We start from the raw sequence: 26111 nt of genomic DNA on the forward strand, positions 1-26111 counted from the left end.
GGCGCGATCCTCCCAGCCCCCACCCACCAGCGCGGGGCCGGCGCGGCGGGTTTTCGTCCTGCAGGCGGCGGGCTGAAGGCTGCACGGCGCGCTCCGCACGTGAGGCGGCAGCACCGGCCCCGGCCGCAGCGGCGCAGCCCCGGCGGCCCGGCTCGCCTTGCGCAGGGGCTGCCCGCGCCGCTGGGTCGCTGAGCCCGCCCTCCCGGCTTCCGCGGCTCGCGGCCTGCCCGCCGCCCCTCCGGCCCTCTGCGCGGGGCCCGCTGGCCGGCTTTCGCCGTCTCCGCGCCACCCACGAGGGGACCGCGAATCCCTCCGGTTTCGGCGGCGGTGTAGGTCGCCGCTGAAGGGGTTGCGCTGGGCGGCGGGCCCGGCTCCTGCAGCTCCGCCGGCCGCCACTGGGGGCTGCCGCGCCGGCGAGCTCGGCGGGGACGGTGCGCACTGCCCGGGGTTCCCGGGCGCCTCCGGCCGCTGGGCTTTCTCCACCGCCGGCCCCGCGCTGCCTCCGCAGCCAGCCAGGCTCCCTCCCGGATCTGCGCGTGTGATCGCTGTGCGTGTGTGTGTCCGGGTGCGCGCGTGTGCGCGCGCGCGGGGGGCGGTGTGCACGCGGGGAGTGCGGGGGAGTGTGTTTGTGTGTGTGTGTGTGGGTGTGAGTGCCTGGCTCGCTCTCGCTGAGACACACACACACTCACACACGCACAACCCGGCTGGCTCGTCTGAACTTGAAGACACCCTACATTCCAAGATGCCCGAGGTCCCTGGGAATGCCCAGGGTTCTTCGATCTGGAGAATCCTACCTGCGTTTTCCTAGGGGGGATTATCGTTTTTGTTTTTGTTTTTTTAATCTGGAAGAGAAGAGAACAAGTTGTGCTTTTTCCTCCCTTCTTTTCGCTAAATGCCATGGATATAATAGAATAAGCCGCTCAGGGCTCTACCCGCGTGGACGTCCGAGGCCACCATCTGCCTGCGTTCGCCGGAGCCGGAGAGCTTAGCTCGAGCCTGTCTCGGGCGGGGAAGGATGCGTGGCCGAGCCGGGGAGCCCGGGCGCCCCGCGGAGCCGGCCTCGGAACCTCCCAGCCGGGGATAGATGCTGCCTCGCCCAGGTAAGTGGTCGCCGCCGCCGCGTTTCTGCGATCTGGGTGTTTGCCGGAGCTTGGCGCGGGGCTGAACGCGCCGGAGGGAACCGGGAACTTTGCATCCCTTTCTTTTTCACTCGAGCACTCCCTCACCCGGGCACTCGTGCGGGCACCTTCTCTTTTCGCCCATCCTTATCGCGGGAGGTTTCCTTTCCTTTCTTTTTTCCCCTGGAGTGGGGGTGAAACTCTGGCGAGGAACGAGAAGAGTGGGTCCGTGTGAGGACGGCAAGCAGGAGGGAGAGACGGGAGCCTCAGGTGTACCGCAACGTTGAAAGCAGCAGGAGAACTTTGCCGCCAGACCACTCTGTTGCATCTCCCCACACACGAGGCCTGGCTTGAGCTATTGCTGGGGGCTGGGTCAGACGCCAGGGCTCCCTGCGCTCTGTGGGCTGGGTGGGGTTGGGTAGTGCTGGGTGCGAAGGGGTTGATTCAGCGCTGATGGAGGGAAGGCAGGCATCATTGCAGTTTGGGGAGGTGGGTAGGGCAGGCTCAGGGCCCTGTCCTGGCCTCAGGCAGAAGGCAGGGAGATCAGGGGGATTGTGTGTGTGCAGCTTGGGGCATCTGAATGGCATGATGAAGCAATATGGAAACTGGCATTAGCCATGCCTGGTTGGTAGGTCTATCTCCCACCTAGCCCTGCCCTGGTTCTAAAAGGTTGGCCTGGGCAGGGAGGAGGAAGAGGGATGGACTGATCTGAGGTCCGGGGTGTTGTACTCTGCACAGACCCCAAGGCAATGACAGGGAGGTGTCCTGCTTCTCTTCCTGTCACCCCGGTACAAAGGACATAGGCAGCAAGTTCGAGGGAGACCAAGCAAGCCCCTGAAAGCCAGAGCCTGAGAAAGAATGAGGAGTGAACCTGAGCGGAGACTGCAGAGGGACTGAACCAGGCCAACACCAAGTGCCCGCTGAGAATCAGACACCAGAGTCAGATAGTCAGACAGACAGACAGACACAGGGAGCTGGAATCCTAGGCATGGCTATAGATGCTGACCCCCTGGCTTGCCACAGTGGTGTGTGTGTGTGTGTGTGTGTGTGTATGGGGGGGGCGCTGTGGCTGCAATGGGCTGATTGGTCTTGTGGGGCTGGGGGAGGGCGCTGGCTGCTTCAGGAAACCGACCCCTACGGCTGGGGAGGAGCAAGGCTAGGGAGGAAACTGCCAGGCTCTGAGCTGTGAAGTTGCAGGGACCAGGGTGGAAGGTTCTGGGTGGGCTGCTGTCTGTGCAGTGGGGGTGCAGTTTAGAACTAATGATGGGGAGGCTGAGGTGGGGGACTCGAGGTAGGGGAGACTGGGAGTGTGGGTCCCTAGTCCTGGGGTTGCGCCCTTGGCTTCATACAGCCACACACCAGGGAGCATAGCCAGCTTGGGACTTGGTGTGGGGTACTTTGGAGGCTGGAGGGGGTCAGGATCGCGCAGGGAGGACTCGGAAGGAAGCTTTCATGAGGGCCTCGTCTTGGAGCTGTCAGCCTCCGCGGACCACACCAGCTGCCCTGGCCCCTTCCGCTGACGCTGGGATGTCGTCTTTCTCTTCTGACTCTGGCTGGGATACAGAGTTCTGTCCGTCCCTCTCCTCCGGTTCCTCAGTTGCATCTACTCAGGCCCCCTGCCCAGCCCTCAATTTAGAGCTTCTGGTCTAATTCCTGCTCAGGGATATCGTTACTTATCTTCCTGCCCTCGCCCTGGGGAATACAAACAGCCAACTTGGCATTTCAGTCTCAGCCTCTGGCGCGGCTCCTGCTGCAGCTCCTGGTCGCCTGGACAGGGTGCCCGCGGGGCGGCTGCTGGGGCTCAGGCTCCCTGTTTCTCTGCGGTGCCACTTCCTTGCCCAGGCCCTGGTCTGAGAAGCTGGGGAGTGCAGCCTCAGAGAAAGTGAGCACGGAGCTTCCTGGGAGGCTAGAATGAGGAGGAGATGGGGTGGGAAATGCAGATGAGGTAGGTGGCGCCACTGGGGAAACTTGGCAGGTTTTTGGCCACCCAAACTCTGGTTTGGCTAGAGTGTTAATCCGCTTTCTTGTCTCAGCTGCGCAACCAAGGACCCAGGGTTTCCCGCCACCCAAGTGTCAGGGTCGTGGAGTCTCTCCAGCCAGGTGGGTGAGGAGGGCCTCTCCTCCTTTCAGAAAGTCCCCTGGCCAGGGTGGAGAGGACCACCATCATTGGCATCTGGGGCATTCCCATTCTGGTGGGGGAGGACTCCAGACTGAAAGCAGAGATGATAGCAGAGGGATAGCCAAGTGGAAATGGACTCTCCAACTAAAGCAACAATTTGGGTGTTTTGTGATTTTTCTTAACACAATTGGTGTTTTAGGGTCCAGCTTATTTGAAGGGTTGGAGTCAGCATATTCTGGAATTGGACCTATATTTGGAGGGCCTGGGTTCAAATTCTGGCTCTGCCACATTTTTGTTGGTTGATCCCTGGAGCCTCTGGGTTCTCCTTGGATGAAAGGAAATAAGAGCACATGCCGCACAGATGTTTTATAGTCTCCTATTTGTCTCACTGCTCCCCAAATCCCTGCTCAGAGCTGGAGGAGTGTTTTGTTGGAGGGGGAAAGGCCCCTCAGAGACAGGAGGGTAGCACCTCTAGCTTTCCCCACCCACTTAGCTCTCAGGAGGGTTTGATGCCGTCACGGGTAAACTGATCATTGAAAGACTTCAGGAAGCCCTCCAGAAAACTTTGGGAATTGATATTCGGAAAGCAAATTTCACCTCTGGGGTTGTGGCACCTGCCTCCCTCTCTTTCTTGTTTGCTTCAGACTTTTACAGCCACGCACATTTGCTCAGGAAGCACAGCCTCTGTGGTTTACAAGTGTCATTCGTCACCCTTCCCAGTCCGAGGCTTGAGTGTGAAATTTCTCCCAGAACCTGGCCACTGCCTTCTCTTCTCTGCCTCTGCCTCTTGCTGCCCAAGAGTGGCCTCAACAGGGTGGTATAAGGTCCAGACCCATTGAATGGTCATGATTCCTGCTGGGGTCTGTGCGGGACCCAAACTTGGACCTGGGTCCCATCTGTGGAGTTAGGGGGCACACCAAGCTGGGGAGAGAGGTTCAGACCCAGTATGTATTTAGCAGGGTCTGACTAATGAACCAACCAGAATAGGAGTGGAGGAGGAGCTCTCACCATAATGTCTAAGAAGAAGTATTTTCAGGGAGCAAATCTTCAGATATGAAGATGGGGACCAGGGAGAGTAGTCGTGTCCAGCCTGCTCAGAGTGAGGGCAGTCAGGAGGGCTCCTTGGGGGAAGATAAGGATTTCAGGAAGAGCAAAAGCCCATAGAAGTCCATAGAAGACAAATTTTGTTTTCTCTTAAATTCTTAGAGGTTACTGGGGATTTGGGAGATTTCAAGGGTGGGGTACTGAACAAGCAGAATGGATATTCTGAGAAATTCCTGAGGCCAGTCAGGCCCGGCTCCCTGGAACAATTTCTTAGTTGCTTATTATGTGCCAGGCACATTGCTAAGCCCTTCACATTATGATCTCATTGAATTCTCCCAGTTCTGTGAATTTGCCCTTCTTGCTACCCTACCTTCCAGATGAGAACACTGGGGTTCAGGGAAGTTGGGACCCACCGGGTCACTAATACAGGACAGAACAGTCACTCGACTCTCATGTCTGTCTGATTTAAAGCTAATTCACACACTTAAGTCCTTTGGGACACCTTGTCCTGCAGGTGAGGAACAGGGGGCCCCATGGGCCTGTCCCTCTCCAAATTCTGCCGACCTCCTGGGGAGGCTGACTTCAGAGCCCCATTGCAGACCCTGGGAGCCTAGCCTTGCCTGTGCACATGTCTGTCTGCCCTGCCTGCTCACTCCTACCAGTTTGTTAGCTCCCTTCAACCAGGCAACACCGTCCTTGTGGGTAGGACAGAAGACGGGACAGTGGAGTGAGCACCAGACAGAGGGTCTGGGAACCCAGCTCTGCTGTGTGTTTGACTTGAGTGAGGGGCAAATCTCTACTCCCTGGGGCCTCATTTCCTTACTGATGAGTCAGGATGCTAATGCTTACGCACGTGTGAAAGCACTTGATGCAGCGAATAATACAGTTAGTGCTCAGGGTTATGTTTGTGACCCCTTCCTTATTGAAGCCAAGTAAGTAAAATGTTAAATGTACCACTTCTTAGGGATGAGGGCATGGAAGGTAGCCTCTAAAGTATCAGTTTCATGTGGGACTAGGGTTAACCAATAAGGCCACAGGCCAGCCAGGTGGGGGCTATGCCTTTTGGGAAAAGGGAGGGTTCAGAACCTGCAGAAGAAGGGCATGTGGACCAGACATTTGGGTGGCACCGGTGGCAGGCAGCTAGGAAGGGACACAATGACATAGACATCATTTACTTTTGTAATCAGGCAGGCATCAGTGAAGGTTGGCACTGGAGTAGGAGGAAGGCATTTTCCTTAGGCCCATGTTTCTAGACCTTCTTTTCACTGCTACCCTCTCCAAGGAGCCTTCTTAGACAGTATTTGCACCTAATTGCACCCCAGGATGGATTTTAATACCATAGGTATAGTGCATATCTGTTTATGTACTGCAGGTGTCTCTGTGCCTCATACAGGAAAAGTAAAATTTTTTTTCACCCCTCCCAAGAACAAATGTTTGCCCCCTTGGGGGCGCTGTTGTCCCCAATGAGAATGCATGCTTCAGGGCTAACAGACCAGGTTTAGAAAAAAAGTGGATTATAACGAAGCTGGGAGAATCCAGGAGATGGTGAGGAGGACAGATTCAGTGACAGGTCACTTCCCCATGGGTGGTCCATGGGCCAGCAGCATCAGCATCTCTGGGGAGCAGGCCAGCAACGCAAACCCCATCCCATTCTGGACCTCCTGAATAGGCATCTTCATTTTATCAAGAAGGGAAGTGGGGGCGGGGTTGGATGCACGGCCCCCAAACCCAAGGCTGGTCTTTGAACAGAGGGGTGAAGGACAAGAGGTAAGAAGGCAAAGAGCAGACATAGCCGTGTGCTGGGTCACTGGCTTGTTAAACCATTGAGTTCAAATGCAGCAAGCAATTTTAAGGAGTGACATTGCCTCTACTTGTCCTCATCCTTCAGTCTTTACTTTTTTCCAGGTGATTTCCTTGCATTGTAGCTGCAGGATGTTTAAAGGGTTGGGGGTCCTGGAGAGGAGATAGGACACTACATGTGGCCTGGTTTCAGAGCAACTCAGAGCCAGGCCACCCTGGATATGAACAGATCTGGGCCTTCTTTCTTGAATACCTCTAAGGGCGAGGCTAATGGAGACCAGACCAGCCTGAGGGACTGAGACCGGAGAGACGGGACTTAGGTTTTAAACCGTGTCAAGCCGGATTAAGTAACTAAACTGAGCTCTTGTAATTTATCAACCTACATGGGATTGTCTGCCGTAGACGCTGGGAATACTTGAAGCAGTCCAGCAGCAGCGCTGGAACACGAGAGACTGCAAAATCCCAAAGTTGGGCTCTTGAGAGTTCAATGCATTTATTATGGGCATGTCCAGTATTTGTCCCCCCACTGGCAGGAGCTGAGCACCATTCAGTGTGCTCAGACACAATCACGGTGAGAAGCAGGACGCCGAGTCTCTCTTAAGCCCCCTTCCTCTGGGTCAGATCCCCCAACCCATCCCTTCACCTGCCCCACTTTGACCTAGGCCAGCACTGAGTGGTCTTCCTTCTTGTCCAAACTCAGGGCCCTAATATCAGTTTGGTCCTCCCATCTCCCCTTCCTGAAAACTCACTCCCTATTCCCTTCCCCAAAGCTAGCGGGATCCTTCTCACCTGTGATTCCTCATCTGGTGCCCTATTAAGGCAGCTTGAGTCAAATAAAACTGGGGTAGGGGATTCCTTTGGGTCCCCAGCTGAGACTGTGGAGGCTCTTACTTTTGACAATAGACCCTTGAACAACATGGACTTGAATGGTATAGGTCCACTTGCATGCGGATTTTTTTTTTGGAACACAGTATAGTACTGAAAACATTTTCTCTTATGATTTTCTTAGTTACATTTTCCTTTCTTTAGCTTTAATGCAAGAATACAGTATGTAAATGCAGATAACACACAAATACATGTTCACCAGCCATGATATCAGTAAGGCTCTGGTCAACAGCAGGCTATTTGTAATTGCGTTTTTGAGGCAGTCAGAAGCTATACATTAATTTCCAACTGTGTGGAGATTCGTGGCCCTTAGTTCCAGGGCCAATTGTAACTGTAAACTAGGTCTCTTGCTATAAGATTTAACCCTTCCTGGTCCCCCAAATGAGTGATATATGGTCACTCAGCCTGTAGGACTTGGAGGAGCTTGGGGAGTGAGCTCAGTTCAGGTTCCAGCTTGGGTCTCAGAGTCTGACGAGAGAGAGATGTGGGAGCCTCCAGGATGATGTCAATGAGGGTAAAGGCATGTTTGACTCTCTGAGCTCCTGGAAACCCCTGGAAATTCCTAACAAGGGCTGTGAGATGAGGTCCTGCCATTCTAAAAAGGTATTGAAGATTTTGGGGTGGGCAAGGTTTCTGCCTTGATTCAGTGCCCCCCCCCCCCTTAATGAAACCATTGTTACATCCACATAGGTCCTGCTGGGGCAGAAAAGCAGGCTGGTGACCTGGGGTCATGAGGTTAAAGATTAGAGGTCCTCTTACAGTACAAGGCACCAGGGCTGGTAGTGGTGGACTCCCTGCTGGACTCCCTGTTTTCCCCATTCAGCTCTTCCAGGATCTCGTGCAGTGACTTGGGTAGCCCATCTCCCTTTCTGACCTCGCCTGTGCAGTGGGGCCAAAGGCTTCTTAAATCCCTTCAGTTCAGGTGTTTGATCCTTTGATTTATAAGTCCCTGAATCTGCTTGAGGAAATGTACCTTGGCTGAGCCTCCCAGGCCCCAGAAGTCCTCCAGCTTCCTTCTCATTCTGCACCCCCGGGCAGTGCTGACCCAATGTTTCCTTTAGCTTGATGCCCTCTGATTGCTGCAAACCTGCCCCAAATCCCGTTACTAGGTTACTGAGTTCAGTTTTGAATAACCAGGATCCCAGGGCTACAGCGTAAATGCCAGTGTCTCCTTCCTACCTCACTCCAGCCCGTGCACGCATGTGTGTGTGCGCGCGCACACACACACTCCTGCATACTCACACGTGCAGTTATACACGTTCACACACACCCACAAGCAGACTTGCATATATGCACACTCTCACATACTCACACATCTGCACACCCTCACATTCACACACATAAACACACTCCCCCCCACACATGCAAAAACACGTGCATGACACATACACACTCTCATACTTACATCTTCATACACATGTGCACATACCACACACCTACCTGCACAGGCATACATTCATACAGGCTCACATACATTCACATATTCTTACCCACGTACACACACACTAGCACATGCTCCCTTTGTCTGCTGCTGTCAGTTCTCCTTCAAAGACATGGACGCATGCCATCCAGCCCTTGCAGAGCACTGGCCGCCTGACAAAGAACATTTCTGTGCCTGGTCTCCTGTAGTTCTTATGTGTCTCTGAGCTGGGCAGCGCCTGTTTTGCCCTCCTCTGCATTTGGACGAGGAGCTACACTCAGATGAGGAAGACCACAGCTGTATGAGAAGCCAGACTTCAGATGCCATGCAAAAGTTCAGTCATAACAGAACTGCCACGATGGGCTCCCACAGGTCACTGGGCATGCTGTAGAACATCCCTGGGAAACAGGAGGCTCTCTCTTTCCCTGAGGGAACCATGGGAAACTGGATCCCAGGAGATGCATGCATGGGGTGATGGAACTCGCCCTGGGACAAGTGTGCACTCACATGGCTATTTGGTGATCCTTCCTTCCTGCCTATCGGTCGCTCTTAGAAGCTTTGGTTCAGCAATGGAATGTGCTGCCCTCAATCAACCCCATGGGCGCCCCAACCCCAATCCACTTCCTTTCCACGGAGGTGGATAGGGTGCAGGAGAGAACTGGGACTTGTCATCACCACGGCCCCAATTTGCTTGCATTTTTGTGCTCCTAGGGCTGTAGGTACTGGAATTTGCTGCCTGGCCTGGGAGCAAGGCTTCCTTTAGCTTGTTCCAGCATGCCCTCTCTAACCCCTGTGAGCCCTCAGGTCAGGAGAGCCTGGTAGTTTAACATCTGGCGAACCAGCCCTTGCTCCATCACCCAGTCCTCTCGTGGCTGGCTGGTTGGCAGTCCCCGCAGATTTCAGTGCAGTTCTGCAAGCAGCTACTGAACACCTACTGTGTGCTGTACCACAGGCCAGGTGCTGCGGAGATGAGTCACCTCTCCAGCCTGCATGCACACGCAGCCCCCTCACGTCCACCACCTGTACATTTTCCAGCCCTGTTTGTGACCTCCAGGACTTGGTAGAAGTGGGGAGCGGGGGCCCAGTCTGGCTTTTTTTTTTTTTTTTTAAAGATTTTATTTATTTGTCAGAGAGAGAGAGGGAGCGAGAGCGAGCACAGGCAGACAGAGTGGCAGGCAGAGACAGAGGGAGAAGCAGGCTCCCTGCCGAGCAAGGAGCCCAATGTGGGACTTGATCCCAGGACGCTGGGATCATGACCTGAGCCGAAGGCAGCTGCCCAACCAACTGAGCCACCCAGGCGTCCCCCAGTCTGGCTTCTTTCTCGTGCCTTCCCTCACCTGCATTCCCATGCCTGACTTCCCACACCTGCATTCCCACCACCTCTGTGTGCACGTGTCGTGGTGCAGGACTTGGCTGAAGGTCACACGTGATCTACACACCTGCAGACCATGGTGGTGGTGATGATGGTGGCGGGGATGAAGACCACTTAAGAAATGTTCTCACACTGAAAAAAAAGAAAAAGAAAAAGAAAAGATAAAACAGGTTGTCTCACGCTGCTTTCCCAGAGCCCTCCTCAGCCCCATTACTAAGCTGACATCTTACCGTCTCACCCAAATGCAAACTGACTGGATGAGGAGATTTAGGGGTTGTGGTCCCCATTTAGGGGCAGCTGACCCTGGAGGAACCATGTAATCTTCCTCCTGGCCTGATTATCTGCGTCACCGGGGCTGAGCTGGTGAGAAGGGGAAGTGAGGAGAGACCTTAGAATAGACATAAATCCCAGGCCCTCTGTCCAGTCATGGCTTCTAAGCACATTACAGGTGTGGACCATCACACTGCGGGGAGGATGGTGGCCCAGCCTTTGAAGGGCAAGAACCTGGGCGTTGCCTGCTGGCAGGGAAGAGCACACGGGGGTTCCAAATAAGCTGGGCAGGTTCCTGACCCTTGAGAAGCCTTCTCTAATGGGGAAAGGCCTGCTACTTGTCCTGGGGCAGCTTTGGTCAAAGAGAAAGATGCGGCAGATAAACATGGCGCATTATGTGGGGACACTCAGACATTAAATCATGGGGACGCAGCAGTCTTCTTATGTAGAAACTATGTGTGCACTTGCCCCCCCCGCCACCATTCCTAGGGTTTACGCTCTGTCCTGTTTTCCTGGTTGTGTGAACTCAAGCTGGTTCTTCTCTCTGTCCCTCGGTTTCCTCATCTGCAAAATAGCACATGGGGTTGTTAGGAAAATATAATGGATTACTATATGTAGAGTGCTTGGAGCAGTGCCCAGCACACAGTGAACACTGTGTAAGCATGAGATGTAGTTATTCATAGTGGGTATAATAATGGCATTTCCCTAGGTGCAGAGAAGAACACTGTAGATCAACTTAATTGATACTGTTTTCAAATAAGCACCCCTTAAATTCTATGGCAACTTGGGAAATTTCATAATACTCTCACATATCCCATTGGACCCTCCTGACAATCCTAACAGGCAGGCAAGACTGATGTTATGATTATATCCATATTGCATGAGGGGAAACTGAGGCACAGAGGTTACCAGAGTGGTTGCTGGTCCAGTTGGGGTTTCCATTCTACTTCACAGCCACACTGTGTTCAGCTGAGTGGTTAGGGGAATTTGGTTTGGAGGGTTTGGGTAAACATGACAGATGAGCTCAGAACTGGACCTCCTGCCTGGTGCTTTTTGATGCTGGGATCAGATTGTTGGGAAGGGAGGCACAATGTGTGTGTGTGTGTAGGTGCTACTTTCTGTCGTGTTCCAGGTCTCCGTGCCCAGACTGGGTCTACACAGCATGGCACAGGGGAAGGTGGGTTGCATCTATACAACACAGTACATCAGGGGATGGAGTTAGTGGCAGGGTCACGGCATGCACTTATTTGGACCTTTTTGAAACTGTTATGAATGCCCTGGGATGGGGATGGAGGTGGGCTGTGCTTGGGGTCCTAAGAGGACTGTGGAACCGGGACAGGGGGAATGTCTGTCAAGAAGGAGACCCTTCAGTCAGCCTGGTCTGTATGTGAGTAGAAGGCGAGAGAGAGACATCCCCCTGGGCCATGATTGCTGCCCCCCAGCCTCCAGCATCCATGTCCTAGGGCCCATCCCAGTAGTGGGAAGAGGGACCTCCTGGATACTTTGGTTTGATGGAGCTGGAAAAGTATCTGGGGCAGGAAAATGAGCCTTGAGCCAGGACACAGAGAGGGAATGAAGACTTCCAGTGGGGAGAAACCAGGCCCAGGGGAATGCTTATGAGCTGGGGTTTCGGGAGCTCTGGGAGAGTTGGGTTATGGGAATAGATGATAGGGTCACTGTCTAGGGTGGGGCACGGGATGGCTGTGGAGAGTAGGTGTGTGGCCACGAGGAGTCAGGGAGGCAGTGAGTCAGGGACGCAGTGAAGGCCAGAAGAGGCTAAGAACCCTCGGGGGGAGAGCAGGAGTTGGAAGCCAACTGTGGCCCGGGGCCTCAGTTGGCTTCTGCCACAAAACCTGGCAGGAGGTTCTCCTGCTCCTGCCACAAAACCTGGCTGCCTGGAACCAAAGCCTCACCCCAGACCCACTCTTTCCAGGGGACAAACGCAGGCCCCAGCCTCATTTCCAGGTCTGTGGGATCCGCTGGGGCCATACATCTTGTGCCATGTAAATACGGCTCGTCATTGGGAGGCAGGAACTGACAGCTACAGGATAAAATCTGAGCAGGGAGGGAGCGGCGGATCCTGACTTACAGGGGAGGCTGGCGGGAGCTGGTGACTGGCCCAGCTTGGGGTGTGAGTAATCTCAGGCCGTCCACCCTGCCACGCAGCTGCTCTGTGGTGCTGGGCTGCTATTTACTGTATATTGGTTTTTAAATTACAGTACAACATTGATTCCCTGCTCTTCAAGCTCAGGCTTCACTCGCTGTCCCTGTCTCGCTCGGGATCTCTCTGCCTCCTCCTCTTCCTCCATCTGTCTTGTCTCTCTTTCTATTCGGCTTTTAATGCAGAGTATTATCTTACATTGTATCATAACCTGCTAGTATTATGTTTATATTATCCAATATTTCTGAGAGTATATATTCTGTTCATCCCTTCCCCATAGACAACAGCCCTTGATAGTTTTTTCAAGCTCGGCTTGCAGCCATGTTTATCTACTTTGGACCCCAGGACGGTGAGGAAGGAGGGGAAGCAGAACTATCAACACCTAAAGGTGGGGAAATTGGGCTCAGAGAGGCTAATGGAATGACCAGGTCACGTTGGATCAAAATGATATGGTATCATACCATCAGGATAAGGGCTTCTGGGTACTGAATGCTTATGGTGGGCCCGACATTATTCTAATGTAAGCTTTGTGGACCTGTTTTATCCCCACGTTAATTCTTTGGGGAGAGCACCGCTTTATGTTCATTTTAGAGGTGAGAAAACAGGCCCAGAGAAGTCAAATAGCTTGACCGAGGTCATGCAGGTAAGAAGGCAGAGCTTAGATTTGAGACCCAGTGGCATGACTCTTGAGCCCACACTCTTGTCTGCGATTCAGGCTGTCACATGCTGTGATCCCTGGGCTGGAGTGGTCTGAGAGGGTGGTGGGGATGGGGGGAGAGGGGGAGCTGGATTTACCGTGTTGCTAGAGACATTGTTGGCCTCACACACCTCCAATGTCTGTATTTGTTTCACTACACCTAAGGGAAAGACAGGGTCCATTGCGCCAGCTAGAAATGCTCCCAGAGTGGGGGCCATGGACCTGACTGGGCCCCCAATATCTGTAATTGGGGTTGCCAGGCCAGGGCAGGAGGGCAGGCACAGGGGAGGGGTGTTGAACATCCCAGCTGGGTGGCTCACTGGCCATCTGCCTCCTTCTTTCCTGTGTCCCTGCAAGCATGTTGCTGTCCTGACCTCCATGAGGTCCCGATGGACTGTCTTCATGCACTTACCCTCGCTCTTTGGGTTTCTGCACCAATCACTGGCAAAGCTGCTTGGGATCCAGGCCCATCTCCAAGCTGGACCTGGCTCCCAGGGACACAGCAGGCCAGTGGGCATCAGAGGAGTTGCTCAGAGTGCCTGGATGTTTGGCAGCATCCAGCCCCGTCCCTGACTGGGGGGCTCCTCCTGGGCATTGCCCTCTGTGGCCTGAGACACCTGTCTGAGCAGAAGTTCTGAGCAAAAGTCCCGGCGTCTCTCTGGACTACAGCCACAGGCCCTTCCTCTCCAGACTCCACCCAGTCCCTGCCTCCTGCCTCCATCCTGAGCAGATGCTGTCATTGCTTGAGTCTGGGTCACGTAACACAGCTCATCTCACTATCCCCGCTCTCTTTCCCACGGGGGAGAGGAGGCAGGCATTTTGGGACAAGCAGGAATCCCTGCTCCATCTGCCTTTGCACGGCACCTACTAGGGCGGGGAGGAGAGTGAGTAGCGGGGCCTGAGCCTGAGGATGTTGCTGTGGCCTGACTTGCTGGAAGTAAGCTCTCCCGGGGGGGTGCAGCCTGCATATCGGGGCTCCCACGGACCTGCTGCAAAGTGGGGCTTCAGGGGCCCAGACTCCCTTGCCAGGCTCTGTACCATCTGCCCAGGCGAAGGGTTCTCAACCAAGGAAAATGTCAAGTCTATGGTAAAGGGACCCTTCACTTCCCTCCCATGGGTTCAAAATCATTAACTCCCACCCCTTGCAGAACCCAAGCTGGGAACATCATTCAGGGGGGTGATGCGATTTTTGTTTTTCTTATTAATTGGTACTATTCAATAAAGAGTACTTTGTTATATACTTTGTTATGCACTTGTTATGTGAGAGGAAGTCCAGCACGGTGAGACCCAGAAACCAGACAGCCTGGGTTCAAATCTTAGTGATTGCACCTATGAGCTATGAGGCCTTGGGCAGGCCACTCCCCTCGGAGCCCAATTTCCACCTCTGTAGAATGGGGCTTATAGCAGCACCGAATCCCCAGGGTTGTGGTGAGTATGAAATGAGTGAGTATCTACAAAGCACTCCAGTGCCTGGCCCTGGTTGTGGATTGTCTGCTGGAGCTATGATCAACACATATTCTCTCCATTAGTTTCCTCTCTGCCTTTGCAAATAGTTATTACTACTCTCTGTGTAGATGTGGAAACTGAGGCTTAGAAGAACAAAGGGGTTATTTGCCAGAGACTAAGGGGGTTCCTGGGATGCAGGACTTTCAGTTTTAAAACTGGGGAAGTTCCAGGCCACTGGGATGAATCCCAGGTCCCACAGAAACTGCATGGCCAAGCCAGGATTTAAACCCAATTGTGTCTGATTCCCACTGCCCTTAACCACCACACTAGCTTCCCTTGGGCCAGCCTCTCTTAGCTGCTCACATTTGCTAAGCTCCGGCAGGCAGTCTCCTATTTCATCCTCACAAAACCCTGTGAATTAGATAATCTTATCCAAAGCATACTCAAGAGACAACCAAGACAGACTCAGAGATATAAAGTAACTTGCTCAGGGTCACTCAGCCAGGAAGTGGCTGAGCTGGGATTTGAGCCCAAGCTCTCTGGAACCCGTGCCCTATGCTCTTGCTCACTCTGCTACACCTCCCTTTGTATCTTTTCCTGGTTGCCTCCATGGTGCATGGTCTCATTTCTTTATCCCAGTGGCCTGTGGAGTAGACAGTAGCCCTGTTTACAGCTCTGAACACAGAAGTTCAGAGAGGTCAAGTAACTTAGCTAACGTCACAAAGCTTGTAAGGGACAGAAGCAGGATGAGGTTTCATCAGAGGTTCTCAGCTGGCACTTCTTGTTGTGGTTTCCCTGTTCGATAAGTGGGAGGAGGCCCCCAGCTGAGCCCAGTCCCGTTCAGATTCCTAGAAGGCAGGAGGTCTCAGTCATCACTGGGTCCCACGTGCAGAGGGCAGGTTCCCATCTTCGGGCTCTGGGGTGTCATTGGATCCCCCTGGCAGGTGGAGGAGGCAGCCTGTCGCAGAGTGGACAGGCTGCCAGCCCCACAGCAGCACCTCTCTCCCCCTCGGGCTCCCACTGGCTGGGCACTGACTATATAGCATGGGCTGTGTTTTCCTGGAAGGGCAGCAAAAGATCTATTAACCCCAGGCTTGCTTCTGAAGCAACTAAATAAAAGAATTGAGAAAGACAGTGACAAGAGTCTATAAATTCTGAATGATGTTCAGGAAAGTGGCCTGGGCCTTAGTGCCTATAAAAGCCAGGAAGCCTGCTGTTGGGAGTGATTTATGGAGCCCTTCATCTGCCTGGGGGTCACCTGGCCATCAAGCTTCCCACTTGTGAGGTATATATATTTTTTAATTCTAAGCTCTTTTCATAGTTATTGAAATTTTGTGGTTGTCTTCGAGCCTCTCATATGGACAAATTACTTCCCTCTTTAACAGATGGGGAAACTGAGGCATGGATGAATTGGCGAATAGCCTAGGCATGTATAGTGACTGAGGTCCCTTGACTGTGTCCCAAGAAATTCTTACTAACACTTATACTGATTAGTCTGGACTAATCAGTAAGGACTAATCAGTCCTTACTACCTGCCAGGAATGTTCTAAGCATTCTATGCTTATTAACTCTTAACCCCCTGCAACCACCCTAGGACATAGGACTGTTGTCACTGGGGTTTCTAGTGGGGAAACTGAGGCAGGGTTTAAATGACTAGCCCAGGACCACACAGCGGGGACATTGGAGAGCCAGGATTTGGATCTACACCCTTGACCATCGTGCTGTTAGCAAAGAGACAGAATGGCCTGTGGGGGTGCAGAGGGGGTCCCTACTGTTTCTGCAGGACCTGGCTTCCTCTGCCCAGGAGACAGTGCTGTGTGCCCTGGGCAGCTTCAGCACTGCCGCACAAGGACATTCCTGAAGAAGCAGTGAGGGCAGGCAGGTGGCAAATTGCCATGGACCAAACCCTGATCTAGGAGTCTGGGAGCCTGGATGCCTGGCCTCAGCTCTGCCACCTGCTGGCCATGGGACCTGGGAGGCCCCTCTGAGCCTTCTCGTCCCTTTGCTTCTGCCCTGCTCTGATCTGGACAGAGGTGGGGCATCACACGGTTTTTTGGGGGGGCTCCCCTGGCAGTGGTGGTAACAGCAGAAGGAGGAACACAGAAGGAACACAGAAGGTCCAAGGCCAGACCCGGCCCTACTACCACTGTGGAAACTCAGAGCAGCAGTTGGTGCCCAAACTGCAGCTAGATACCTGGGCTATTTAAAGTGTCTGGCACCACGTGGAACTTGGAGGTTCTGCTGTTTTAGGAGGGGTCTGAACTGGGGCTGCCTCCTTTCCAATCGCCCTGCCTAATGGGAGTTTGATCAAGTTCATGGGGAAGGGACGGGCTTGGCCACCCTTGCCCGTTACTTAGGGTGCTAACACTGCTTCTCACTGATGGAGAAGAGGGGCTATGCTGGGAGCAGTGGGAGAGCAGCATCCTCTTCTTCTGGCCAAAGTCTGTGAAACCCCAGATCTATGGAGGAGAAAGTGAGCACAGGGACCTCCTCTGGTGCCTTCCCTTCTTTGACATTCTTCGGCCCACTGTCGGCCAGGCATGCCTCCACTTATCTCACTTGCCAATGACAGGTGTCTCCGAACATCTAGCATTGGCCAGCTGCTGGGCTACACAGGTCAGCCAGACCTGGTCCCTACCCTCAGGGTGCTTCCTGTCCGGCAGGGGAGGCTGAGAGGTAAACAGGCAGTTATAATGCACTCTAATAGATCTCGACTGGAAGCGAGGAACAGGGAGAGCTTCTAGAAGTTGCTTCTCTCTGGCTCCACTCTGGTCACCTTTCTCTAAATGGCCACTACAGTCTCCTGAGGGTCCTGCCTCCCCAGGCTCCCCTAGCCCACCCTCAGACAGTATGCATGCTTTGCTGAAGACTCATTGCCCTCAGGATAAAACCCTAATTCATTAGGTGGCTGGCGAAACACTGGTCCCATCAGCTTCTCTCCCCTGGGTGTGCCCACCCCCCGTCCCCCTACTGGACTTCCCCAGTTCCCAGACTGCTTCATGCTCTTTCCCACCTCTGGGCCTTCCAGTTCACTGGGTCCTCTGTCTGGAACACCGGTTCCTCACATCCAGCTTGGCTGGATCCTTCTCCTTCAGGTGTCTACTGAAATGTTCCCAGGGGATGGCCTGACATCCCCCCCACCCCCAGGCTAAAGTTGGTCCCTTGCTGCTTTCATTCAGGACGTCTTTTGTTTTTTTCCCATATCCTTTTCCCTACTTGGTGTTTGCTTGTTTGTTTGTTGCTTCTCTTTTGCAGCCTGTGAACAACGGAGAGGGCCACAGCCCGGTGCTTAAACTGGTCCTGCAACAGGTGCTCACCGGCTGTGTGACCCCGGGGAAGTCACTTTCCCTCTCTGTGTCCCCATTTCCCTGTGTGTAGATGGGGAAAATAATAGGACCTACCCCACAGAGGCATTGTGCTGGTTTCATGAGTTAATATATGTAAAGCTCTTAGAGCCGTGTCTGGCACGTGGCAAGCACTCAATAAATATTAGCTATCATCATTATTTTTATAGCCAGTGCTTAGAATAGTGCCCAGCTCACTGAATATTTAATGATTAGATGAGACACCTGGGCGGAATCTTCAAGGGAGTAGGTTGGGTTTGGTTAAAGAGAGAACAGTGGATGTCAGCCCTGGCTGTGCACTGAAGTCACCTGGGGGCCTCGACCCCACTCCCAAGGGAGTTTGGTTTCACTGTTCTGGGTGTGGCCCAGCCACTGGAGTTTTCAAGCTCTCCTGCGACTCAGATTCCAGGGTTGTGAACATCAGAGATGGGGAGGGGCAGGCATTCAGGGCAGCGAGAACATCCTGTAGCTGGGGACACCTTGCAGGGAGACCTGAAGACCTTGAGAGACCTTGGTCTCTCTTGTAGAGAGAGACCAGGGGCAGGGAGTTGACGGTAGCCCAGGAAGGCAGGGCCAAGTTCGGTAGGGGCCCGCATGCCATACTCAGGAGCTCAGGTTAGGCTTTGTGGGGAAGCCAGTAGGGAGCCTGGGAGGCTTTTCAGCTAGGAATGATACGGTCCGATTTGCCTGTAAGGAAATTGGCCTGGGTGGATGTGTGGAGGATGGATTACCGGGAGGAACATTGAAGGCAAGCAGATCAGAGCGCAGAAGGCCTTCTGCTACTGTAAGAGCGGTTCGGGGCCTGGCTCATACCGGGAAGGCGGACATGCTTGTCCCTTTTTAATGACTTAGTCCTCCTTGGTGTGTCTGCACAGTGAAATCTGATCAGTGCAGGACTCCTGCTTGCCTCCTTGCCACAAGCCACGTGGATGTAACCCAGGCTGGTGTGTCCATAAACCGCATCTCCTCCTGACCACCGAACGGCTCTTCTGTCTGGGTTCTAAGGCAGACTACCAGGTCACAGTGAAAAGTCTCTACTCCATAGCTCTGGGGCCCCCAAGCTGGTTGTTCTCACTGGGAAGCCCCTTCCAAGCCCGCCTCCTGGTCCACGATACCCTCCCTGTCTGCGATCTGAATGGACCTGTTTCTGCTCAGGTTCCAGGCTGGTTCCTGCCGTCCCCCCGTCCCCCACCTGCCCCCACCCCTGCCGAAGCACCAGACTCCCATCCTCCTATCCTTCCCTGCTTCGTAGGCGGAGGTCCCGCTTCCCGACCGCCAGCTCCCTGGCCACCGAGCTGTTCCCATCTACTTCTTCAGTTGTCCTCCTGTACATGGATGTGGGTCCCAGAGCTGCCTTGGGATGGCAGGGCTCTCTATAAAGTGACCCACCACCCACCCATAGTACCACGCTGCGTCCCACGTACAGACACTGGGTGCTCCAGTCTGGCTCTGCCACTTACAGGCTGTGTAATCTTGGGCAAGTCATTTGGCCTCCCTGTGCCTCAGTTTCCTTCTCTATAAAATGGGGTGAGAACTCACAAACATTTAGTTAGTTCGGGGCCACCGGGCATGGTCGTGGGTTCAGACCAGCCATCCAGTTCAGAGGACATAGGCTGTACTTACCACCATATTTCGTAGCATTAGGGAAGGATTCAGGACAGGACGGGCTATAAGGCATCTTCATTTTCACCTTGTGGGAGGCCCTGCTGCTGCCCATGTGAACAACTTTTTCTACCCCACACCCACATGGGGCGTGTCAGCTGCTGTGGCTAATGGCTGAGATGCATGTGAGTCTTCTTGTGACAGAGAACCTGCTGCCTCAGTTTCCCCCCATCTCTATACTATCTTAGAGATTCCAGGCCCAGCTGCCGGCTCACAGTGGTGAGACTGGGGGGTTGGCAGTACATGGACAAACACTGCAGCCCCAGGTGCACCTTTCCTGTGCTGTGGAAGGACAGTCTGGGCCACTTTCCCAGGGAGGTGTAGGCCAGGCCAGGCTGCCGGCAAGCCTCTATCTGCACCTACCATTTCTCATAGGACGGGACAGTCGGAGACTGTTGTCAACTATAAAAGCAAGAACTGGATTGATAAGAGAGAGGGAGGAGAGAGGGAGAGACTGCAGACCACCTGGGAAGAGTGAATCTTGTTTTCACATTGAGGGGTAAACTGATCAGTGGGTAGCTGGCAGAATGGTTAGTCTGGGCATTTCTGCTCCCCAGCAGGCTGTCTAGGGGTGTCAAAGAACATGGTGGCGATTGTTAGGGATTTTCCAGAAGAACCCCAGAACTTCACCTGGGGAGGCAGGGTCTCTGGGGGATGCCTGCCAGGGCCCCCTCACCAGCACCTCCATTTTAGCAGGCCAGTTTGCACTGTCCCTGCTGTAGGCCACCATGGGGTTAAATGGGTCAAGGCACACAAAGTCCTCAGAGCAGTAAGCAATCAGTGTTCACATGGAAATGAATGCACAATACATATTTAGTAAGTTCTGCCTGATGTCGCATATCTCTTCTGGAACTGAGATCGGAAGGAGAGAGGAGGAAGATGAGGACCCAGAGAGGAAGCCAAGAACCCAGACAGCTTTGGAATAGTTGGTTTTAAGCAATAAAGTAGTCAGGTTCCTCCCCTGGAGTCCTTTAGGGCCTTGAGTTAAGGAGAAATTCTTTAGTCTCCTTTTGGCCAAGGCAGCTTTAACCAGAGGCTCCCCCCCATCTCCCATGATTTCGTGTCTTTGGCCAATGCAGGCCGTGTCCATCATTTTGTTTTTCCTCTCAATATGGGGGACAGCTAGAAGCCCAGAGCCCAGAGAAAGAGTATCCTGCTCTCTTCTAGGTGGGATGTGGGGCTGAGGACAGTGGTAGCAGGAGGCTGTTCTCTCCCTGAGTGTCTTCCCTCTGTACTTCTTTTTCTCTAGGAATCCAGGTAGGCTGAGGGATGGGGGTCTCGGAGGCTGACTGTGGAGCCTGACTGTCGTAGGGACTTGCAGTATGACCTTGATCAAGAGGGTGTCTTCCGTGACCCTCTTCTGTTTCCTTATCCTTAAAGCTGCGAGATGGAAGAGCCATGCACATCATACCCTAAGAGCTCAAAGGAAATGGGCCTACTTTTCATGTTTTTCTTTAAGGCCACTCTCAAAGGTCATTATCCCAAGGTTTGGCTGGAATGTAAGTGTTAGGGAGTCCCATAGTGATCTGTCTTAGGGTCCAAATCCCCTCTCAGATGGTCCTGACAGTTACACACCCTGCCTTGGGGCAGGAAGAGCAGTCCTCCCTTTGACTACACATTGGGAGATTTACTTAGAGATGTGGGAAGGCTAGGAACTCCAGATCCTTCTTAAGGGTTGTACTTGAACAGAGAGGTGCAATGATGATGTGTTTCTGAGTCCATGTCTCAAATGATTAGAGCTTTGACAGCGGGGCTATCTGTTTCCATCATTGCACTGAGCACCTGGTGTGGCCACACATGTGGACGGGCTGCTTTACCAAGACTTACACTTCTATGATGGCGAGAATTGCAGTGATGGTGGCGGGAGGGGGATGGCAGTGGAGGACATTGGGATGATCGTGGGATGGACGTTATGGTCACAAGGATGGTGGAGATGGTTGTTGTGGTCAAGGCATAGGGAAAGACTGGGAAGATAGGTAGAGCATCAGAGGCAGTTAAGAAGTATTTTTGCTAGGAGCAACGGAAAAGATCATTGAAGGCTTATAACTGAAGGGAAGGGGGACCAAAGTTATGTTTTGAAAAGCTCACTGTAACTGCTTGGTGGATTGTAAGCCGCTCGGAGGATGGTGGGGTGGATACATGTAGACCAGTGAGGAGGCCATTAGAATAGTCCAGGAGAGGGAGAATGATGGCTTGGACTGGGGGGTAGAGGTGGCATGCAAGGAAGTCGGCAGATTGGAACTGCTTAAGTGGTGAAATCAACAGGGTGTGGTGACAGTTATACAATACCTTGATCAGACTAGGGGTGCTATGCGTGGGAGGGACACATCAGAGATGCACCTTAGATCTGTGGCTTGGGCAACTGGATAGGTCATAGATTAATAAGCTCCATGAGTCCAGGAACTTTGTCTTGTCTACCTGTATCCCCAGGTCCTCAGGCTGCAGCTCACTCAAGGTAGGGCCTTAGTAAATGTTGTCTGGGTAACTATTGCTGTTAACCCTTGGTCATGACCATGATTGAAAGTGTCTATTGTAATTTTTGGTTCCAATGCCCTCCACTGGACGCCAGACACTTTTGGAGCTGGCTCACGGATGGTTAATGGACATCGGGCTGGACCTCAGAATCCCATACATCTGGGTTTGAATCCTAGGAACTTCCTTTACTGGCTGTGGGATTTGGGGAAAGTTACTTAACTTCCCTGGGCCTCCATAAATTCACCTAACACATGGCGATACAAGGAGGTCTTGCCTCAGAGTTATACTGATGGGCACACAGTGTGGGGTGATGGGGCAGAAGTGACTGAGGGTGGGGTGAGCCATTGAACTTCAGGGACAGGGCTGGACATACCACAGGAGACCGGTGCTGCTTCTGCAGTCTTCTTGCTTCCACCCTGATTTCTATTCCTGTTTCTTGGCTGTCCAAGAGATGAGACTGTTTGTGACATGGCCTCCGGGGCTCATGGCAGGCCCTCTGTGCTGATGGGAAGGCAGACTGTCTGGGGACTCAGCTGCTTCCATATCTACCTCTGCCTCGGCTTAATCCCAGCTTAGTCACAAAGAAATTTGTTTTAAAAATAGCAACAGGTGCTATTCATCCAGATGGAACCCCCCTAAAAACCACTGCTTCCTAATGGTCTTTGCACATGATACATGACTGTGGATTGAGAAGGAGCCCCTGGCAGCTGCGGCTCCCTATGCTCTTCTTCCCTTTGATGAAGAAGCCAGAAATCCGCAAGCCTGAGGACCCTTGAGGACCCCCCAGAGGAGGAGGCGTAGGAGTTCACTGGCCCCGGGGCTGCCCCTGCTGCTCTCTTCCTTATGTATCTGGGCTAGAGGGGGAGGGAGATAGAATTACAGACACTGAGCAATGGACAGGATGCAGGGAGGCAGATATTGCAAGAGCAGGACCAGGAGAGGCCTCATCCGCACCCGAGTCATCTGTGGGTACCGTGCAGGTGTACAGGGAGGGATCTTTACAGAGTCAGCCCTCAGGAAGAGACAGGTGGGGCCAAGAGCCCGCTGGTGGGTCAATAGCACTCGGTCAAAATCTAGACATAGGCTGTAGTACTATGATCCACACTCCTACACACAGAGACCCACGTACCAACCCTCACACCCTCCATGGCCAAACCCTCCAAGACTTGCTTGGAGTCCCTTGGTGGATGCAGCAAGGGGCAGGCTCTATATTGGGCCTAATGGTGTGTGTGTGTGTGTACTGCATGTGTGCAGGTGCCTTTGCATGTACAATGGAGGCTCAATAGGCAATTTCTAGAAAAGTCTTCACCTCCAAGAGGTGACAGAAATAGACTTGGCTTTTTTTCAGAGCTTTCTCTGGCTAATGAAGAGCTGTGTGTCAGTAGGACCAGGAAACCCCTCCCCTCTGCTTGTCCAGTGGCTGAGACCCTTCAAGCCTCAGCGGCAGTAGAGGGAGACTCTAATGAACCCTGCCTCTGGCTGGAGTCACAGGGTTCTGGCAGAACCACGCCCTCTCCGAGTGTCCCTGTTTCCCTGGGGGGCCGTGAAATTGGAAGATGTGCATCTTCTCCTCTTCCTTCCCACCATGCCCTCCCTGATGGCCTGGCCCCCTTCCTAGTTACCACTCTCCCAGCACCCTTCATGTCTCTGTATTTCCCTAATCCGTGCACTGTGCCGTGGTGCCTCATTCTGCCCAGCCGAACCCTACCTTCCCCTCACCTCCACCTCCAGGATGTCTTCTTTGATTACTCCAGTCCAGCCTTGCCTTCAGCTCCTACCTCATTCCTCATCTATGTCCTTTAGCTGTCTCTCATCATATGTTCATTTTTAAATGATTTTCTTCTACTTCTCTGTCGTCATGCCCAAGCTGGACTGGTCATATACAAGAGGGCAGGTCCTATGCTCTTCAGTCTCTGCTCTGTTCATTCATTCACTCACTCACTCTTCAAATTCCTATCTGATAGGAGCCAGACACTGGGCTGGGCCCTGGGGCTACAGAGGTGAGCAAGACTTTTTTCCTGGCTAGGGGCTCCTGGACTCCTGCTCAGCAGGTAGAGGGGGGGGGGTGCCCTGGGCTCCCTGCAGCCTGAAGTTAGAGAAGAGGGTAGAGAGGGGAGGCCTCCTGGGGAGAAGTGTACACCTGGAGCCTCAGAAAAGTGAGCAGCTGGGGTGGGCCCTCCAGGCCTGCTGCAACCCTCCCCTCCTTCCTCCAACCCCTCAGCCCAGCCCTGCTTGACCTCGTTGGCATTTCCTCTCCATCCTGACTCTCCTGCTAGGACTCAATGCGGGGAAAGCCAGGGCTCTTGTTTATCTTGTGTCTGAAAGGGCTGTGCTTCCCTTGCCCTCATTTCAACCCTTCCATACTGAGCAACCTCCTCCAAACCCTCTAGCTCTGTTGCTTCCCCCAGAAAGTGCGAGAAGAACCCATGAATCCAGCGGCTCCCTAGACCCACTGAGCTGGCGGGAACTTTGGTAGCCAGCCCCCAGCAGGGAGAGGGTGCTGCCATGGGGCCCGCCTGTTGCCCAGTGTGCCGGCCCCTCAGGTCTGGGCAGCAGTGGAAGCAGGGCTCCTGGTGAGGTGTTAGGAGAGATGGCTGCTTCTCCCTGGTCTGTCCCCAAGCCAGCCATTGGGCCCCCCTCTGTAGGGCTTCAGGTTCCCCACCTACAAAAGGAGGGTTGCTGCAGGAGCTGCCTGGGGTTCCTTTCCAGCCCCAAGGCCACGAGGGAAGGCCAGCTTTCCTGCAGCCCACACAATGTCCCCTCTTTCCTTCTCATTCCCTGGAAAGCAGAGGAGGAGTTCCCATGGCCAACTGTAGAGGGCATCAGAGGGGCTCGGGGCTCCTCCCAGCTGCTCTCCGTCTGGGGCCTGAGCTCCTGGCACCACTTCCTAGCCCTGAGGACCGAATGTCCAGAGGCCCCCTTGAATGTGCCTGCCTGCTGAACACAGTCTGCTGGTGACACTGGGGTGAGGGACCGCTCCGACAGCTCAGATGCTCCACGCAGTTGCCGAATGACATTTCAGAGAGGGAGCACACGTCTGTTAGGGTCGAGTAGATCTGGGGGTCCTCCGGATCATCTATGCTAGTGGATTTCAAACTTTATTGACTGGAACGCACAGTAAGAAATGTCTTTTCTTTTCTTTATTTTTCTTTTCTTTTCTTTCTTTCTTTTTTTTTTTTAAGATTTTATTTATTTACAGTGAGAGAGGGAACACAAGCAGGGGGAGTGGGAGAGGAGAAGCCCGCTTCCCACCAAGCAGGGAGCCTAATGCTGGGTTTGATTCCAGGACGCTGGGATCATGACCTGAGCTGAAGGCAGATGGCTAACCGACTGAGCTACCTCATGTCACAAACCTCGTATTTACATTTGATGCATACAAATACTTAACACGTGTATAATGGACACAAAGTATAAAACAGCATTTTTACTAAGTACCTGCCCTATCCTATCCACCCTCCTCCTCTTCCGTCCTCTTCTTATCTGTTAGGCCTGCTGGTTATGCACTACTGCATTGATCACGTGACCCACCAATGGCCCACAGACTACAGTTTGATAAACACTGATCAGAGTGAGCAGGCAGATCTGGCGTGATGGGTGCTGGGTGCGTCTGTCTGTTCCAAGCCGTGTTAGTGAGAGCAGTCAGCTCCTGGAGCATCCTCAGGCTAGCTGATCTAGACAGAGCACACCACACTTATCAGAGTGCCCCTACCAGAGATCCTTTGCCCACAGGAGTCAGGCACCCCTCCTCCTGCCTTCTCTGCCCCTGGGACTTCCTGATGCTTCCAGGTAGCTCTGCACTGGTGACAGTCCCTGGACTTACAGGGGTTCCCCCCAAGGGATGGTGTGTCTCACGTCTTGCAGCATCCTGTTCTGGTCCCAGGGAGAGCCTATAGGCCTAAAGCACATGGCCTTTGAAAGGGTGGGGGTTGGGGGCCCCTGCTGCCGGCTGGAGTGTTGTCTCAGTCAGAGAGGGCCTCCCAGACTGGACATCTTTCAGCCCACAAGCACTGATTTAGCCCCTCCCCTGGTTCCCACACTACGGTACATTCAGGCTGCAAGAAGGAATAGTTCTCGTCACTCAACGTGGACTGAGCTTCCTCTGAGCGCTGGGCCCAGGGCTAAGGGGGACAACCTAGAGATGGACATCCCATCCTGTACTCTGAGAGCTGGCGGTCTGGGGCTGGAGGGGTGGGGGGCATGTGCGCACAGATGGTGAAAACTGTCCTTGGCGTGGGGAGGGCCAAGCCAGGACTGTGTCTGGGAAACGGAAGAGGGAAGGAGTCTGGCCTTTGTGCCCC

At 53.5% G+C, this 26111-nt stretch overlaps 1 protein-coding gene across 1 annotated transcript in view; it reads left to right on the forward strand.

The window, feature by feature from the left end:
* Nucleotides 1–372: 372 nt before the first annotated feature.
* The window catches only part of LRFN2 (leucine rich repeat and fibronectin type III domain containing 2), a 171500-nt gene continuing 145761 nt past the window's right edge, over nucleotides 373–26111 (forward strand). The window contains exon 1 of the mRNA XM_059399096.1: nucleotides 373–1100. The gene's annotated coding sequence lies outside the window, so the exon portion shown is untranslated. The remainder of the gene's footprint in view (nucleotides 1101–26111) is intronic.

This window comes from Mustela nigripes, chromosome 5 (assembly GCF_022355385.1).
Source record: "Mustela nigripes isolate SB6536 chromosome 5, MUSNIG.SB6536, whole genome shotgun sequence".
NCBI classification, from domain to species: domain Eukaryota; kingdom Metazoa; phylum Chordata; class Mammalia; order Carnivora; family Mustelidae; genus Mustela; species Mustela nigripes.